At 41.0% G+C, this 21,298-nt stretch overlaps 1 pseudogene; it reads left to right on the top strand.

Annotated features, from left to right (window-relative positions):
• Nucleotides 1–485: 485 nt before the first annotated feature.
• LOC147618343 (laccase-4-like) lies at nt 486–11,404 on the top strand (annotated as a pseudogene).
• The last annotated feature ends 9,894 nt before the right edge of the window (nt 11,405–21,298 follow it).

Genomic DNA, 21,298 nt, shown 5'->3' with positions numbered 1-21,298 from the left:
GAATAATATAGCTTATCTGGTTTGAAATGGCATCCAGTAGCTAGTAAGTAAACAACTGTGCATTGTTTAGTCACATTTCAAGCAACCAAGGTCACGCTTGTCTTAAATGCGGTATTAAACTAATAATACTCTCCTTGTGGCGATGGCAAAAACCGCAGGCTGCGTGAAGATAGATGATCCTGTTAATGAAAACCGGGGCTCGTGCTTGGTCTAATTAACAGAGTTCCACGACCTTGTCTTACGGGGTTAACCGTGTCAACCATGCATGCTACACGGATCACAATATAAATCGAGGCTTTGTACTAGGTTCAATATAAATCAAGGCTTTGTACTGGGTTCAATATTAATCCACTCATGATCGACATTCTTTAATCATACTTCTTCTTTTTAGCTTAGCTTGGCTTGGCTTGGCTTGGCTTGGCTTTCTCTTATTAATCGCATCCTACACCACACCACAATTTGCTATTCTCTTCAGCCCAAATTTAATGACTATATTCTTCTCCATTCTTCAGATTCATTCTTTGTTGCTCCTCCTTGGATCGGCGCTTATACTAGTGCGTCTAGCCTGTGCAGGCTCCGTCGTCAATGACGACGGAACCATGACACACCATTTTGATTTCAAGGTAGCAATTATCTCAATTAAGCCACAAATTAGGCTTTCGGTCATTATGGTCAACACTTATAATTAGAGCGATTAATGATCGTTAAGATCAAACTTAATCATCATCAGTAGTAGTCAAATACGATCGACAAACTCTACGTATAGGAGTTTGATTATCAGTGCTTAGATCATGCTGCAGACGTAGTTATGACCAGGAGGATTAACGATAGAACGATCAAACTGATCAACGAAGAGTAGTACAGTTATAGGAATATTAATGCTTATAATCTAGCCGCTGTAAGTAATCATAAGACCAGGAATATCGATTCAGGATACAATTATAATTATGATCGTGTTTGCTTATGATCGATCAGGTGCATTACACCAACGTTACTCGCCTTTGCCATACCAAGCAGCTGGTGGCAGTGAACGGGCTCTTCCCAGGGCCTACTATCTACGTGCGGCAAGGGGACACAGTTAACGTGAGAGTGTCTAATCACGTGGTGGAAAACATATCAATTCACTGGTAATTATTATTATGATACTTCGAGACGATATACTTATTATAATAATTATGGTATATTAAATCATCCTTAATTGGGGCCTTCATGATTTCTTAAATAACCTTGTAATTATTCAGCAGCTGCTGTTGTAATGAGTAGATCAATGACCTTTCAAATTGTATTAATCTCGTAATGCGCCTGCATCAGCTTGAATATTTATCTATTACCGCTGTGCAGGCATGGAGTGAGGCAGATGTACACAGTTTGGTCCGACGGCCCCGCCTACATCACGCAGTGCCCTGTCCCCGCCCGAACACCCATTTCACACACAGCTTCAGAGTCGTACGAGAGCAAGGGACGCTCTTCTGGCACGCCCATCTCAGCTGGCTCCGGGCAACCGTGTACGGCGCCTTCATCATCCTGCCCAAGTACGGCAAGCCGTACCCTTTCCCCGTGCAACCCACCACCAAGGACTTCCCCATCATCCTAGGTAACTATTAGCCATACAGTATAATCATCACAATGTTAAGCTAATCATCACACTAGCCATGTATATCGCATAATCACATTATGTTAATACGCTAATCATCGATCATAGCCTATATATAGTGCATAATCACTCTGCTCAGCTAATCATCACACTAGCCATAGGATTAGAACTATATTGAAGGCAACCATACTAACTAGAGATAAAAGCTTCGGACTCTATATATATATAATCCGGCTGCACTTTCGTAGCAGCAACACTTAATTGAGGCTTACCTTGTGCAATGGTAAGCTAATTCGATCACTCGCAAGGGTTAGAGCTTAGGTGAATCTGTACTAGACTATATATAGCTAGAGATAAGATAGCACATATTCTTGTAATGTGGCCGCAGCAGCTGCACACGTACGTGCCACCCGCCCCTAGTTGAGAACAGTAAATTAATGCTTACCTTTCAACTTGATCTTGCAGGAGAGTGGTGGAACGTGGACGTGTTGGATGTTGAGAAATTTGCTCTAGCAGATGGGGGAGGCTACAACTTGTCTGATGCCACCACTATCAATGGGCAGCCTGGCTTGCTCTACAACTGTTCACAGCAAGGTGCAGAGGCCGAAAGCGGATCAAAGTTTAAACGAATTAATTATTTTGAACAAATCTACTTGTGACCAGCTTGCGTGATTAAAGTTTGATTAGAATTGTTGGTGTTTTCCCCAGATGTAACCAGTGTGAGGGTGAAGCAGGGGGAGACGTATCTACTGAGGGTGATCAATGCGGCCATGAATTTTCAGATGTTCTTTCAGGTCGCAAAGCATAAGTTGACAGTGGTGGAGACAGACTGCACACTGTGTAAGCCTTATACAACAGATGTGATAGTGCTAGCGCCTGGACAGACAGCTGATGTGCTAGTAACAGCAGACCAGGCGATTGATAGCTATGTCATGGCTGCATCCGCATACTCATCGGCTAGAGAAGACAAGGTCCCATACCCCAAAACCACCACAACCGCCTTGTTTATCTATGAAGGATCAGCTAATTCCACCACCACGACCCCCAACAACAGTAGTCAAGCTGTCGATCAGCGCCTCTATACTTTTCCCACCTTCATTCCGGCCGCTAATGGCTCTGATTATGCCCTTGATTATGTGGGGAGCTTGAGAAGCTTAAACAGCAAGGCGTATCCCTCGCTAGTGCCCCAGACCGTCAACCAAAGCTTCCTTTTCACCGTGGGATACTCGCTTGAAGAATGCCCGGCCGGACAAACCTGCTACGGCCCGGAGGGACAAAAAATCTCTACGGCCATCAACAACATCACATTTGTCGCCCCCAACATCTCCATCTTACAAGTAAGAGATCTCATATTCAACTTAACGCCTCTACAGCAGCAGCTAATCATCGTTTGAAGCCTCATGATCTACGAAATTAATTAGTATACCTGCAATATTCACTAATCACCACATCATCATTGATCTTTGATGTGTGTAATCAAACATCAATTAACTAATCGGTATAAGCTTGCTTCATTTGACTTCTTCATACCTGCACCAGGCATATTACGAAAGCAAGAATGCTGCTGACTTGCCGGGAATGTCCACCTCCACTGCAACGGACACCTTCGAGACCAATTTTCCCAGCGAGCCTCTATACCAATATAACTACACGGGCCCCTCTATAGAGGTCAAGTTTGCAATCTTTGGGACCAAAGTTAAAGTAGTGGACTTTGAATCCAACGTGCAATTGGTGCTCCAAAACACACAAACCCTATTTTTTGAGAGCCACCCCTTCCATTTGCACGGCTATAACTTCTATGTGGTGGGCATGGGCCTAGGCAACTACAATGCATCATCAGACCCAGACCACTTCAACCTCGTTGACCCTCGTGCCCCATGAACACAATAGCCGTCCCACCAGGAGGATGGGTTGCTCTCCGCTTCTTCACCGATAATCCAGGTAAACTTACTCAGCTATATAAAACACGTATATACACAGATACCTTTCATTGCATGTGTTAACCCTGCATGATGATGCAATTGTTGATTCCATGTAAGATTGAGTATATGCATTATAACAAGTACATGCATACATGTATGTGTATATTGCACCTACATGTATACTTGTAATGTGTATAAATACCTTCCATTGCATACATTAACCTTGCATGCAATCGGTTGATTCCTTGTACTCTTGAGTATATATAGTACAAGTACATGCATACATGTACGTGTATACACACACCTACACGCATACTTGTAGTGTATATAGATACCTTTCATTGTTGCATACATCAACCTTGCCTGCATGCAAATTGTTGATTCCATGTCTTGAGTATTATATACATCACAGGTACAAGCATACATGTATGTGTTACATGTATACTTGTGATGTATATGTATACATTACAAGTACATGCATACATGCAGTCGATTCTTCTTTATAGGGTCACAATATTTCATCTGCTAGAGAAACATTTTGACATTTCATATTCTTTATCACGGGTGCTTTTTAACTAGGGGACACATCCACTTTCCATCTAGTTTCTAGCCGATACATCTCTGAGATGGGTACCATTGTGAAGTGCATTTATAAAGGTTTTTCTTGTAAATAGTGAACTTACGATAATTGAGTTTTACACATGATAGGAGTTTGTCTTATGCACTGCCACTTTGAGATGCATACATCATGGGGGATGCAAATGGTGTGGATTGTCAAAGAAGGAGACCGAAAACTCCCACCACCACCAAAAGACTATCCAAAATGCTAAACACTTGAAGACTATCCCAAATCCAACATTACCTTGCAAATGGACATCTACTTTTCAATAACATTACCTTGCAAATGGACATCTACTTTTCAATAACATTTACATCATGTTTACTAAGCATGTTGAGAAAAGGGATATACCGATGGACTCCATGGCACATGGCTATATTGCCTTTCCTCATAACTACAGTATTCTTTGTAACAAGCATAGAGTATTTTACAAAATCTATTTGGATTATTGTAATAAGAGGGAGCTACATTCAGTATGACACATGGCTCATTTGTCTTTCCTCGTAATTACACTCTTTTCAAGTGTAGAATAATCCAAATCTTTTAAAGGTTTAATAATTCCAAGTCATGTTTGTATAAATTTTAGTGAGAAGTAGTGCAGCGTATTATCGTCCAAGAGGGAGTTGCATTCAGTATGCCACATGGTTCATTTGTCTTTCCTCGTAATTACAATCTTTTCGAGTGTAGAATAACCCAAATTTTTTGAAGGTTTAATAATTCCAAGTCATGTTTATATAAATTTTAATGAAAAGTAGTGCGTATAGTTTCAAACCAAAACACCTTGTTATAAACCCTTTTAAATTGTTAAAACCGTAAAATTTCATGGTTCTTCAACCATCTCTAATTATTATAATAACTAAACTTGTTCACTTCTTTTACATATTTTAGTATAAAATTAGCCTCATAAATGACATTGACAAGACTTGAAACTATTAGGATCAGCACCTTTTTTATCATAAAAGTATCATAATAAAGGGGTTTTTGTTACATGCAAAATTTGTTTATTGAAAAAATATCCCAAAAAAATGATCACACATCATTCCAATACAAGCATTATATTTGCTAATCCACCCTATTAGTTATTCTAACTTATTTAAAAACTTACAATGTGTTGAATATTGTTAATATTTTAATAATACATGATCTATTGAAAAAATGTTAACTTAACTATTGTAAATCTATATTTTTAAGTAAAATTTACTAATAATTATAGATTATTATTTTATTTATATCACTCATTTAGGTAATAGTAATACCTTCCTTGCCTTTTATAATTTTATTAATGCATATTTATTTTCATGTACCTTCTTAGTTTGTTTATTTGAGGCTCCAAGTTATTCACGCACCAAATGTTGTCGATTACACATTAGTAGAATTCAAAGTTTGTTGCCAATCACATGCATACGTACTCTTTAAAGCCTTAGTACTCATTCACAGTTTGTTGCCAGTCACATGCATACATGCTCTTTAAAGCCTTAGAACTCATTCATAGTTTGTTGCCAATCACATGCATACATACTCTTTAAAGCCTTAGTACTCATTCACATCAACTTGAATTATTTAGAAAAGCCTAGAATATGATAATTTTTTCCAACACAGGGTGGTCAATTAATTTGTTCAACAAAAAGGTCAAACCACCCCATTTAGCATAAATAAAGCACATGGCCATATGCCTTTCCTCATAACTACATTCTTTGCAAGTATAGAGTATTTGTAAAAGTATGTTTAGATTATTGTAAAGAGGGAGATCCATTGACGATGGCACATGGCTCATTCGTCTTTCCTCATAATTACATTCTTTGTGATACACGAGTTTTATTTATTTAAAGATTGCATTTAACTCCAAGTCACGTTTGTATAAATTTTAATGAAAAGTAGAGTGCATATATATTTAAACCAAAACACCTTTTTTGTAAATCTTTTTCATAAACACAAAAGTTTATGGTTCTTCACCAATCTCCAAATAATATAATGATTAAACTAGTTTACTACTTTTACATAAAGTTAGTTAGCCTCACAAATGACATTGGTAAGACTTCAAAGTCTTATGCCATTAAGGAACTTCTTTTTTATTATTAGGTATCATAACGAAGGGTTTTATCTTACACATACACATTTTTTATTGAAAACAATCTCAAAATAAAAAATATTGATCACGCATCATTCTCTTTTTTATATATACTACAAGTAATCTATATGCTAATCGATCCTATCATTCATGTACTTATTCACCCTATCATTCTCTTATATATATATAACACAAGTGCAATCTGACACAGACCAACTGACTTAGAAACATCTCCAAATGTCCTTTGACACACAGAGGCCCTCTGGTAGCTCTAAACTTGAAGAGATATCACATTATAGACACCCTTCTGGCTACAACTGACACACAGTTGCTTTAGATCTGACTATACCTGACCAACCAACTAAAATGACTCAGCTGGAGGCTTTCTCTAGTCTACATCATCTAGAACTTCTATACCCTCTAGACACGCAAACCAAACATGAATCCTACCATGTGGTGGACACTCAGTTGACTCCAACCTAGCTCTAGCTACCACAAAAACACGATTCAGACCACAAAGCCTTCTGACTGCTAACACCTGACCTTTGACAGACTTCTAACTATCAGATGCAACTCAGGATCACTTCCCTTTAACTCAGACAAACCAAAGCAAGGTTCCTACACCTTCTGTTGATATTTTGATGCTTAGCTGACACCCACCAGCAGACTCAAAATCTTCTCTACTCAACTAACACACTGAGTCAGTAGCACTGACCTAGAACGAGATCCCCAATCTTCAAACTCACACACTCAAAAGCTTTATCTCCACCACAAACCTAAAGAAAACAACATCTTCTTCATAACAGAGACATCAAAATAAAGGACATCACAAACCAAACTCTGTCTGCTTCAGATATAGAAAATACGTCATTGTTTCAACATTCCTGAGACCTAGCATAAACATAAGAAGGAAACACCCAATAAACTCAAGGATATCCCTCAGGAAGACCCCAAGAACATCACTTCAAAGCTTCACCTTCAAGTAGCTCCAGTCAAGAAGAAATCAAAATGGGTCAAGTCTCTAACAAAGAAGCTTCTCTCAGAGAGCCTAGGGGACACACCTATCCAACTCTATGTTCTCTAGCTCACCCTTTACTCTGATCCAAACAATCCTTCTTACTGCTTTTTCTTATTGTCTGCAAAGCTTCAACAACTGTAGATACTCCACCCTGCAACCTTCAACAAAACAAACCAACCTACAGGAGACACTCTCCACTACTGCATTCACTCTTTGCACTTTCTCATCTCTCATCAAAGATCCACACGGAGATAGTCACCAAAATCTTCCCCCAATTCTCAATTTTTTCTCATCGCCGCCTCCATTCCTTCCATAAAAATATCACAGCCCGTCTCCTTCCTTCCAAAACCGTCAGCACCGACTTTCCCTTGTTGCCCATGCACTTTCTATTTTCAATTGTGCATCTGTGCATATCTAATCGACCACGCAATGGTAATCTTTCCTAAGGTTTCAATCATTCATCTTAATTTTATTATCTACTGGAGATTTAGGATAGGGACATCCTTTGAGCATTTTCCTTGAGCACAAAAAAATCTTATCATAGTTTCATACCTTGCGCAGTAACCATTGGTCTCTCAGTTGTACCCTGTAGAGGCTTACGATCCCTACCCATTATCAGATTGGGTTCTTTCCTGTTGCAGTATTCACACTGTGAAACAACAATGGAATGTGACCCAAAACATTTCCCATCCATTACATCATTTCCATTCTCTCGGATATATTGTGGGCTATACATTAGAAACTCAATGGAGTCTTCTTGGGCCCTTTTATTTGGCAGTTTAAGGGAGTCAAACCTTTTCTCTTAAGAAGAAACATTTTCTAATTTGAAGCTTCAAAACGGCTACTTTATTCGAATTTGAATTTTGGAGGGAAAATGGAATTTAAAATCTAGCGGATAAAACCATATCATGTAAGATATCTATGGAAAGCTCTTGATGTGTAGATCCGGGATCTGTAATCTCCGCTCAAATTGGAGCTTGTATGTAGAAGTTATGGAGGTTCGAAAATTGTAAAATTGCCCCCCTCCCCTTTTTTGGGAAAAAAGTGCACCCTTTGACCACTCTTACACCTCTCTTACAAACCCATGGTTTTTGCTTACATGGCGGGCTCCTATTTGTAAAAAAGTTAAATGTTTCCATAACCTCATGGCAAATTAAAGGGCCCAAAGAGACTCCATTGAGTTCCTAATGTCTACTTGGTGGATTACGTACAAACACTCAAATAAGTATAATGGGCACCTACCCCACAATTACAACTACACGGGCCCCTCTCTAGAGGACAAGTTTGCAATATTTGGAACCAAAGTTAAAGTAGTGGACTTTGAATCCAACGTGCGGTGCTCCAAAACACACAAACCCTATTTTTTAAGAGCCACCTATTAGGCAAAATTTTGTAAAGATGTTTTGGGCTTGTGTACATATGGGATGCATCGCATGCAAAAAAGCTTTGCCCTGAATGCCCTAGCAGGTGTACAGAGTGGCTGGTTTTATGTTTTTTTACGAGCTCTTGGTGATGTCTCCATGTGGAAGCATATGGAAACCCCAAATGTGATGATGGCTGGTCGATCGTGGGCTGATTCTGGATGCAGTCTATGGCGCTCCATTTTTAACAAGCACGTGATGACAGTTGGTAGTGCATGGAGCTTAAAGGCCTTAATACATAAGGGCCTCAATAAATACCATGTAATTTTATTTAAAAAGGTTGTGAAAGTGAAAACATCAACAAAAGAAAATGTAGCAGAATCATGGTGGGCACGTGATTTCCAAATGCAGAGCGCCGATATGGGACTTGCCCGATTCCACCAAGGAGTTTGTTTTCTTGTTGTGGTGGTTGCCACCTACAGAGAGAGGGAGTTTTTGGGTAGAAGTGTGTTGCTTTGGTTTTTCTTTGTAGCCGGCGGTGGCTAGTAGCAAGGAAGAGGTAGTATAGCTGCCAGCGACGACGAGCAGGTTTTTTTTAGTTTTTTGCAGCCTGGTGGCGACAGAGAGAAGGGGTTCTTTTTGTTTTGGAGAGCCGCTAGTTCTCAGTGGACGGTGGAGACGGAGAGACAGAGAGTTTTTCGTTGTAGAGGGACGCCTCTCATATGCAGGGAGTTTTCTAGGTGTTTCTCTATTTTTTGCCGTCGGGAGAAGCTGGTAGCAGGAAGAGTGAGAGGGAGCGAACTACAGTGTGTTTGTTGGTGGTGCTGCTTCTGGCGTCTTTGAGCAGTTCAAGGGCTCGACATCGTGATGATTCGAGGGAGGAGCGGGCTCTAGGAAGAGCAAGACTGTTCTCTCTCCCATGGAAGGCAGCACTGGAGAAGACAACTTTTCAACTGGCAGCATTTTCTCTCCTCTTTTTGGTGGCTAGTGGCATGGAGGTTTCTTTTGTTAGCTGCGCAGAGCTGGTAGCAGAGAGAGAGGGTGTCTTGTTGCCTTTACTGCCGCAGAGATAAGAGCAAAGTTTTCTCTTGGTTGGGTAGCCGCCTCTGCATAGAGTGGTGTGTTTCTTTTGTTAGCTCTGCAGGTTGGCTGGAGCAGAGAGAGAGTGTGTGCATGTGGTTTTGTTGGGTTACTGCCTCCTCGTATCTCAGGGCAGCTCGAAGGCTGAGGCAATGATGTTTCTGAGAAGAGGTGAGAGAGGGATTAGCCAAGATGAATGGGGGACAACCTTGTGAGTATACATCTTTTGTGTTGATGTGAAGGTGTCATGTATGTGAGATGGTTGTGTGAGGAAAAGCTTGTGTGTCGGAAGAAGCTTGTATGGAAGTGTTGACTAGGAATTCAAGGATGAATGATACTGGTGATGTATCTAGCTATGGTTGTGTGTTGGTATCCTGTGTGTGTTGATTTGCAGGAGAAGGCGTGATTGACGTGTTTGGTGGTGTAGTCCACGGGTTTACACTCTCATAGCGCACTTTGTGCCAGCCTTCGATTACCTCGTCATGCACACAGTGGAAGTGTATGTGTTTGCTGGGTGTTTGCTTTGACTATGGTGCCCCCATTTTGTGCTAGTGATTCCAAGGTTGGTGGAGTGGGAAGCTATAGAGGCCTGTTCCCGTGTTCTTTTTTCCACCCCACACCACCCCTTCCATTTGCACGGCTATAACTTCTATGTGGTGGGCATGGGCCTAGGCAACTACAATGCATCATTAGAACCAGACCACTTCAACCTCATTGACCCTCCTGCCATGAACACAATAGCCATCCCACCAGGAGAATGAGTTGCTCTTCGCTTCTTCACCGATAATCTAGGTAAACTCAATCAGCTATATAAAACACGTATATACACAAATACCTTTCATTGCATGTGTTAACCTTGCATGCATGCATGCATGCAATTGTTGATTCCATGTCTTGAGTATATGCATTATAACAAGTACATGTATGTGTATATTGCACCTACATGTATACTTGTAATGTGTATTGATACCTTCCATTGCATACATTAACCTTGCATGCATGCAATCGTTGATTCCTTGTAATCTTGCGAATATACATTACAAGTACATGCATACATGTACTTGTATACACACACCTACACGCATACTTGTAGTGTATATAGATACCTTTCATTGCACCTTGCATGCATGCAAATTGTTGTTTCCATGTCTTGAGTATTATATACATTACAGGTACAAGCATACATGCATGTGTTACATGTATACTTGTGATGTATATGTATACATTACAAGTACATGCATACATGCAATCTATTCTTCTTCGTAGGGTCACAATATTTCATCTGCTCTAGAGAAACATTTTGGCATTTTATATTCTTTATCACAGGTGCTTTTCAACTAGGGGACGCATCCACTTTCCATCTAGTTTCTAGCTGATATATCTCTGAGATGGGTACCATTGTGAAGTCTATTTAAAAAGATTTTTCTTGTAAGTAGTGAACTTACGATAATTGAGTTTTACACGTGATAGGAGTTTGGCTTATGCACTGCCACTTTGAGATGCATACATCATGGGGGATGCAAATTGTGTGGATTGTCAAAGAAGGAGACCAAAAAATCCCACCACCGCCAAAAGACTATCCAAAATGCTAAACACTTGAAGACTATCCCAAATCCAACATTACCTTGCAAAGGGACATCTACTTTTCAATAACATTTACATCATGTTTATTAAGCATGTTGAGAAAAGGGATATACCAATGGACTCCATGGCACATGGCTATATTGCCTCTCCTCTCATAACTACAATATTCTTTGTAGCAAGCTGTTGCATTTTTTTTCCGCCCTTCCACTATGTTTTGATGCATGAGCATATGCGTGGCAGCATGCGCATATTGAAGAGTGATGCCTTCACTTCATACCCTCACTTGGTTTTGGCACACAAGCATTTTTTTTGCAAGCAAGAAGCTAGCATCAAGGCGCCCCACTCAAGCATGTGTGGGACTAAGGGCTTGGCCCACTTTAATTTTTAAAGGCTTTAAACCTTACCTTGCTGGGCTTGGCCCACTTTAATTTTTAAAGGCTTTAAACCTTTGCTTGCTGGAAAAAAATGACGAGCAGCGTTGGAAATGAATCGCCGCCATGCATGCCTGAAGCGAAGCATCGCTAACACATGGACTGCACACGTTCGCTTGAAGAGAGAGAGAGTGCAGCCATTTTCAAGGCCGGCCCTTGTGCTGCGAGCGACGGAAGTGAGACAAAGCTCTGCTAATCGCTGCACGCGTTCGCTTGAGGAGAGAGAGGTGCGCTCATCGAGACCACCAAGCCATCTGTGAGCAAGGCCCTTGTGCTGCGAGCGACGGAAGTGAGACAAAGCTCTGCTAATCGCTGCACGCGTTCGCTTGAGGAGAGAGAGGTGCGCTCATCGAGACCACCAAGCCATCTGTGAGCAAGTGCGGGCACCCTGTTCTGGTGTCTAGAAGCGGAAGAGTGAAGGAGAGAAAGTGAATGATTCGTCTCGGCCGCATTGCAGGGAAATAAACTTCATATTATATTTTTTTTTCAAGCTTTTCTTTATAAAAAAAATGTCGTTAAAAAGAGGTTGTTCCCGCTTTCACTTGACCAAGAGAATAAAGGAAGGAAAAAAGCATAATAACATTGTTTCTTTTCCTTGCATGTGAAGAGGGAAGTAGAAGAGGAGAAGATATTTGCAACAAAGAAGCAGGTGTGATTTTCGATGACAAACAATAGCAAAGCTTCGCACTCACACACTCACATAGTCATGCGTTAGCAAGCCTCGTAAGTTGTTTCTATTCAAAAATTGAAAGCATTGTAAAATTCAATTCTTGAGGGCCGTGAGGGCATTGTTTCTCGTGGAGGGCATCATCGGCGAGCGCACAAAAGCTTCATCAACATCAAGCAAAAAGCGGCTAGATAAGATCTCTCTGTTTTTCTCATATAAAAGCTACATAAATTTGCTTTATGAATCAAGCACTGCGCACGTGAAATTCAATGAACAAATCACATTTCACGCTACATTTTGCCTCGTTCATTGGTGTCGTGGTGTCATCTCGCTCTTTTGTCATTTAGCACAAAGCTTGTTTAACATTTGTGTGTGTATACATCATCGGCACTCCATCATTGCAGCACCGTACTTGTCAGAAAGATCCATAGCACACAGTCCTATCTACTAGTGCCTTCTCCTTTAGGGTGTTGGGAAAGTGTAGCTCCATTCTTTGTTGGATATCTAGGGGGGTTGTCGGGTTTTGTCCTCTTTGCCTTGCTCGTGCAGATATTTCCCAGACAGTGGCACGCCCGGTGGGACCTTGACTTGGTCTTGGTTCCATGACACGAACCTACTTGGAAAGGGGACTTATGCAAAGTGCCAAAGATGAGAGCTTGAGAGAGAGTGACCGAGCTAAGAGATACCATAAAAGGGAGAAAGCCAAGCAACACCTACTTCAATGTAGCCCCACACTAGCACTTTTCCATTACAAAGTTCACCTCCTTCGCCATCATTGGAGGGAGTTCACCTGGAATCGTAATTTCTATACGAATTCCAATTATGGCTCAACCACCACTTCCTCCTCCATTCGCCATTCAATCACCTTTGGTTTTGCCACCAAATTCGGCCCATCCCGATGCATCCCTCATCCCATTCCCCACATTCTATGGGACACCGTTGGAGGATCCCACCGCTCATCTAAACAATTTCAAAATTGCTTGTTTGACCTCACACATCGTCGAGTAAGGGCATGTGATGAATTACTTTAGCACTACACTCAAAGGTGAGGCCTCAAATCGGTTCGCCAAGCAACAACCAACCTCCATCCCAAACTTTGCCGATTTTGAGCAAAAGTTCTTGTGTGAATTTCGCAAACCTCCAAACTTCTTCGCAAACCTCCAAACTTCTTCGCATTTTTTCAGCAATTACACTCATTCAAGCAAAATCACCCGCATAAGACCATGGAACAAGCGGCCACAAGGTTTAGGAACTTTGTTGATCATTACACTCCCGTTTTTAACAACGACCTGCTCACCATCATGGACTCGTTTCTATGAGGCATACACCCTAGCATCCAAATTTTGGTTAGAGCTCAAGCCCCAAATGACTTGAATACGGCCATCACTTTTGCCATTAATGTGGAGAGCTCTTATCGATGTGTTTACGAGCCACAACAGGCCACGACTCCATCTCCTCGTATTATCCATGGCTAGCACCACATACTCCTGTTTTTCCCTCCCCGCAACAACCTTGGCCAACCTCATCGTGTGTGCCTCAACTTCAACTAACTCAACCATTCCAATTCCCACCCGTTATACCACCTCACCTTCAAGTGACCTCACCACCTCTTCTGCCTTTAGCACCCCCTCCTTCTTCTAGCGTCGTGGCTCCCCTAACCTCTTCACAAAATCATGTTGATGCCCCTCACGCTCCATCACCGTATGTGACTTACCCTGATTCTACTTCTACAACTCAACCACCAGCACATCACAAGGGGGGGATGGATATAAAAGCACCGCGTCCCTAGTATTGGGGATTTGAAAAACATGATGACAAATTACATGAACCAACTTAATGAAAATGTGAAGGCTGTGACTCTTGATGTGAATTTTCTAAAATGCCAACAAAACTTGTTGTCTGCACACGTCGCCCTTGTGAGATCCCTGTTTCCACCGAGCAACGGATTCGGGGTACTAGCAGCGGAAGTAGCACTTCTCGCGCGGGACAGGGGTCCCACATTCGATGCCTCACCCATGGATATCCGGACAAGAGACTAATCCGTCGATTTACCCAAAACCAAACCCGGAAAAAATTCCTTTACCCGGAAAGCACGGGTGATTCCACCAGGACAATTTTTACTCTAATGTAGTCAAATCATTTCTGAACAAACTGATCGGATTGCATCTATAAAGATACTCGGTCAGATCAAGGAAGAAACTTGCACTTGGATCATTGGGATCAATGCTTTTTTTCCCATTCAAGAGGCACAGCCGTTGATTCCTATCCATAGAACAATTACTGTCCGGGATTTACTTTATCTATCGTAATAACAAAAATTGAGTCTCGATTTACGGATCCATCAGTCCAGCCTAACCCTAGATCCCATGGGTTAGCCAACCGCCCAACCACTGCAGTGATGGGATCCAATTTGGAATTTGGTTAGGTTTTGTCTTGGGTACCAAGGAAAAGAGTTCCAAGGACCCCTAGCCGGAAGTTCATACAAACATAAAACTAGTCACACCACTTACACACCCAATATGAAATTGCCTTTTTCTTAGCATCAGCTAACTTTAAAACAATCCTTTAATGAAACCATTATGTCACTGATGACAATCCTCAATCTCTGGTTGAATCCTTATTTCCAGTCATTCATTCATCGGTATACTTATGGCATCATTGGTAACCAGAACGCTCATCACCTGTTCACTCAGGGGCCTTTTCCATAGTTCCTAGCTCATAGTAACCGGCAATATATTCATATAATAGAATGGAATCTCCGTGGAAGATCAACAAGATCAACCCACAGATCCATATAAAAGGGCCATGGACTCATCCGTTGAGGACCAGCAAGGTCAATCAACCAGATCCATTTCCGGTTTCAGAAAAAAACTCTTATTCCTTGTTCCAATATCTTCCACGACGCACGTGTGGGTATCTTCGGCAACCCAGAGCCCGAGCACCGTATGGTCAGCACCCTCTAGAATCCTTCGCCGCCGCAGGTGACCTAGCGCTTCACTCATAGGCCGCTTCCTTGGTCCCTAATCCACCGTACGGGAAGCTCACCATTTAAATCGAACCGAGGCACGAACCTACTTGGAAAGGGGACTTATGCAAAGTGCCAAAGATTGGCAAGAGAGCTTGAGAGAGAGTGACCGATCTAAGAGATACCATAAAAGGGAGAAAGCCAAGCAACACCTACTTCAATCTTGCCCCACACTAGCACTTTTCCATTACAGAGTTCACCTCCTTCACCATCATCGGGGGGGAGTTCACCTGGGATCGTAATTTCTATACCAATTCCAATTATGGCTCAACCACCACTTCCTCCTCCATTCTCCATTCAATCACCTTTGGTTTTGCCACCAAATTTGGCCCATCCCGATGCACCCCTCATCCCATTCCCCACATTCTATGGGACACCGTTGGAGGATCCCACCGCTCATCTAAACAATTTCAAAATTGCTTGTTTGATCTCACACATCGTCGAGGAAGGGCATGTGATGAATTACTTTAGCACTACACTCAAAGGTGAGGCCTCAAATTGGCTCGCCAAGCAACAACCAAACTCCATCCAAAACTTTGCCGATTTTGAGCACAAATTCTTGCCTGAATTTCGCAAACCTCCAAACTTCTTTGCATTTTTTGAGCAATTACACTCATTCAAGCAAAATCACCCGCATGAGACCATGGAAAAAGCGGCCACAAGGTTTAGGAACTTTGTTGATCATTACACTCCCGTTTTTGACATCGACCTGCTCACCATCATGGACTCGTTTCTACGAGGCATACACCCTAGCATCCAAATTTTGGTTAGAGCTCAAGCCCCAAATGACTTGAATACGGCCATCACTTTTACCATTAATGTGGAGAGCTCTTATCGATGTGTTTATGAGCCACAACAGGCCACGACTCCATCTCCCTCGTATTATCCATGGCTAGCACCACATACTCCCGTTTTTCCCTCCCCGCAACAACAACCTTGGCCAACCTCGTCGTATGTGCCTCAACTTCAACTAACTCAACCATTCCAATTCCCACCCGTTGTACCACCTCACCTTCAAGTGACCTCACCACCTCTTTTGCCTTTAGCACCCCCACCTTCTTCTAGCATCGTGGCTCCCCTAACCTCTTCACAAAATCATGTTCCTGCCCCTCATGCTCCATCACCGTATGTGACTTACCCTGATTCTACTTCTACCACTCCACCACCTGCACAAGGGGGGGATGGGTATGAAAGCACCGCATCTAGTATTGGGGATTTGAAAAACATGATGACAAATTACATGAACCAACTTAATGAAAATGTGAAGGCTGTGACTCTTGATGTGAATTTTCTAAAACGCCAACAAAACTTGTTGTCTGCACACGTCAACCTGAGCCTAATCCCACCAACATGGTGTGTCGAGCTTGTCATGTATCTGGCCATCTTTCCAAAGATTGCCCCACTATTGTTTGCACTTATGAGAAATGTTTGGGTAGGTGGCACACAGAGGATATGTGTTACATTAAGATGCGCCATTTGATGAATAGGAGCACCACTTTGCCACCCTCCGGCCCCATTAATCATCGTATTGGTGTTGAGAAACCTCCGGGCCCTAGTTGGACACTTCTTCAGAGGGGGTCTCCTAGTTCTCAGGGAGAATGATGAGACAAAAAGAGAAATGGTAAAGATAAAAGGGGTTTGGCTAGGAATGAGGAGGTAAACATGCAACTCAAAGAAGCGATGGATAGGGCTAAATAAATCCAAGCAAGGGCCAAGGGTCAGATCATCTTAATCATAGAAGAGCACATATTAGGGAGTTTGGAAAAATCCCAATTCCCATTTTGCAAGATAAAAAATGATAGGCATAGTGAACCCTTTAAAGACTTTGTCAAAACCCCCTTATGTAGCATATCTTTGGAAAGCTCTTGAAGAGTAGGTTCTAAATCCACATTATCCAACAACTTTGGAATTCGTATGCTCAAGATACTCTAAAAAGTAGATTAAAAATCAAATTACCAAAATAATGAAATTTTTTTAAACTCCCTAATATGCTCTTGATGATTAAAACGAGGGTTAGTAAAGGGTCTAATGGGAGGATGCCAACTTGGAAAAAATGTTGGGTTGTGATCATAGATTTGGATACTATAAGATGTCACTTTGAAAGGCTAAAATGTAACTTTTAAAATCTACTAGTCACTTTTTAATACTAGGATGTCACTTTTGAAAGTAGCTAATTGTCACTTTACACATATCAATTTCCAAATTTAGAAATTCTCCTTTCTTATATATCTCACTTTCCCTCTTTTGCATGTGCATTAGTTATTTTTCCTCCTTTTTGAGCATCTCCTCCCTCTATCCTCCCTCCCTTTCTACACCTCCCTCTCTCGTCCCTCCTACCTCCCTCTCTCGTCCCTCCTCCCTACCTTTCAGCACCTCCTTGCATCTTCCCTCATATCTCCTCCCACAACTGCCCTCCCTACCTCTCCTTCTTTCTCTCCCCCTCGGACTCCCAAGCTCCACTCCACCTCTCTCCTAAGCTCCACTATCTAGATCCTCCCCTACTCACATGTGCTTTTCTCAAAACATGCCCTATGTTCGAGCTCAAGCTCCTCCCTTTCTCGTATGATCCTCTCACAACAGCACGCCTCTATTCTCTCCAACTCATCCCATTCTAGTTAAACCTTTTGTATCACATCCTAGGCTCTGTAGAACCCTTCATCTATCCCTTCTAGATCTGCAACACACATACACTATCATAGAAGCTTGCACAATGGTTCCTATATTCACAATTAATGAATGATACTCATAATTTGAGAGCTTCATGCATAATCTTCCATGGTGGTACTCCCTTTGAGTGCATCTGTTACTCCATCATCATGAGTGCAAATCCTTTCTCTCTCCCTTCTTACTTATAGTGTTTCCATCTTATAATATTAACAATATTTAACACACTGTAATTTTATAAATAAATTAGGATAACTAATAGGGTGGATTAGCAGATATAATGCTTGTGTTGGAATGATGTGTGATCATTTTTTTTGGGATATTTTTTCAATAAACAAATTTTGCATGTAACAAAAACCCCTTTATTATGGTACTTTTATGATAAAAGGTGCTCCTAAGAGTTTTAAGTCTTACCAATGTCATTTATGAGGCTAACTTTATATTAAAATATGTAAAAGAAGTGAACAAGTTTAATTATTAAATTAATTAGAGATGGTTGAAGAACCATGAAATTTTGTGTTTTTAACAATTTAACAAGGTTTATAAGAAGGTGTTTTGGTTTGAAACTATATGCACTCCTTTGTGAAGGTGTTTTGGTTTGAAACTATACGCACTTCTTTTCATTAAAATTTATATAAACATGACTTGGAATTATTAAACCTTCAAAAATTTTGGGTTACTCTACACTTGAAAAGAGTGTAATTATGAGGAAAGACAAATGAACATGTGTCATACTGAATGTAGCTCCCTCTTGACAATAATACGCACTAATTCTCACTAAACTTTATACCAACATGACTTGCAATTATTAAACCTTTAAAAATTTTGGATTATTCTACACTTGAAAAGAGTGTAATTATGAGGAAATACAAATGAACCATGTGTCATACTAAATGTAGCTCCCTCTTTACAATAATCCAAATAGATTTTGTAAAATACTCTATACTTATTATATGAAGAATGTACTTATGAGGAAAGGCAATATAGCCATGTGCCATGTACTTCATCAGTATTTTCCTTTTCTCAACATGCTTAAACATGATACAAATGTTATTGAAAAATAAATGTCTCTTTGCAGGGTAATGTTGGATTTGGGATAGTCTGCAACAAGTGTTTAGCATTTTGGATAGTATTTTGGCGGTGGTGGGAGTTTTCGGTCTCTTTCTTTGACAATCCACACCATTTGCATCCCCCATGATGTATGCATCTCAAAGTGGCAGTGATAAGCCAAACTCCTATCATGTGTAAATTGCAATTATGGTAACTTTAGATGAGGACAGATAGAAGCGTATGCACTTTGTGGTTGAGAGGATCAATCTCACCCACAAGCCATACTATATGTCAAGAAGAGTCTTCGGACTGGTGAAAGGCAGCGGAGGCGGGGACGAAGGTGGCTTGGGAGGAGGTGCTCTACCACAACCTTAAAGACCAAATTGAGAATGCCACCTACCCAAAACAGAGACAAAGATCAGCCCCAACCTAACATTAGAGGAGTTGGGTAGAAGAAGGAGGGAAGCAGGCAGGATGGAGGAGATGCAAAGAAAACTATTGGGACTCCATAGGGAGAATGATGAGACAAAAAGAGAAATGGTAATGATAAAAGGGGTTTGGCTAGGAATGAGGAGGTAAACATGCAACTCAAAGAAGTGATGGATAGGGCTTAATAAATCCAAGCAAGGGCCAAGGGTCAGATCATCTTAATCATAGAAGAGCACATAAAAATTAGAGGTGCACGCCAGAGCGGACAAAGGCAAAGTGGAGCTAGTGAAGGCGGAAGCAAGACTAGTAGTTCTGGATGCAAAAAGCTCCCACAGGTGTACCAACTAGAAGTGGAGCAGATGGAACAATGGGAAAGCCACACATTGGAAGACCTAAAGGAGGTGTGGGGTGAGTATCTGAAGAAGCTGACAGAGGAAATGCAACCCCCCACACCTACCTACAGGCAGATGGTTCCCTTCTAGGATGAAGATAGAAATCCGAATGAAGGATCCAAAAATCCAAACATAGAAAAACTAGTAGGATCCAATCCTACAAAAGCCTTGGGAGTTGCAAAACATAGCCAAGGGGACAAGGATGCAGGACCCAATGGAGCAGGCAACAACAAAGAAAAGAAACTACAAGTGCAAAAAGCAGGAATGAAACTAGAGGCATGTAAGAAAAGATTCACAATGCTCAAAGGTACAGTCCTAGTAGCCTGAGGGAAAGGGAAATAAGCTGATATTAGGTATGGGAGGGTTCTTAACTATGGTGTTTGGAATAGAGGTGGATTCTGTAACAATAGGGACAGTGGGAATAGGGAGGACAGGGGATTCAAGAGGTCGTCTACAAAAAACTCATCTACTAGATAGGTCCCTTTTGTAATTAAATACATAGGTAATCATTGTAAGTTCAAGTAGTTTAAAAGTTTATATTTCAATGTTTCATCATTATAAGCTCAAGTAGTATAAGTTTAAATAGTACATTGTTTCATCATTTTTCTTTAGGAATGCACCAATCCTTTTTTACCATGTTAACTACGGAGTAATATGCCATGTGGCCTAGATTTTAATTACTCCTCTGCTATGACCATGCCAACCTATATCCTTCTATTTATCATTTTTTAGCATGTTAAATGTGGAGTACTATGCCATGTGGCGATCTAGATTTCAATTACTCCTCTGCTATAACCATTTTTTAGCATGTTAACTATGGAGTACTATGCCATGTGGCCACCTAGATTTCAATTACTCCTATGCTATGACCATGACAACCTATAAATGTGTCCTTTATCATTTTTTGAGGATTTATTTTTCCAATTCTCATGTTTTTACCCTCTCTTCTCTTTGCTTGGAAGATTGTTGTTCTCACCCTTCCTTCTTTTTTCAATTGTGTCACATTCAATGATGTGGCTTGTCTTGTAGGTATAAGCAAAGTGTTGTTATAACTATATACATCCAAAGGTAGAGAATTGAAAGCAGGGATTTAATATTCACGTGATCACAAGATTTTTTGTGATAATAACACATGTGAACAAGTTATTCACATGTTCTCATGTTACCGTTCACAAAATAACAGGTCACTTGCCATTTGGGAACCCCTTAAAAGCTTGGCTACACATGGGAATAAGCTATTCACATGTTCTCATGTTACCATCTTCACATAATAGTAGGTCAGTGGCCACCTAAGAAGATTTTTTATGCCCGACAAAGATAATTTTTTTAGGCCCTTGTGAAAGCTTTGTGAATATAACATGTGATCACAAGATTTTTTGTGTTATTAACATGTT

This window comes from Cibotium barometz, chromosome 35 (genome assembly GCF_041138505.1).
Source record: "Cibotium barometz isolate CiBa-2024 chromosome 35, ASM4113850v1, whole genome shotgun sequence".
NCBI lineage: Eukaryota > Viridiplantae > Streptophyta > Polypodiopsida > Cyatheales > Cibotiaceae > Cibotium > Cibotium barometz.
This window is presented reverse-complemented; position numbering and strand designations above follow the sequence as displayed.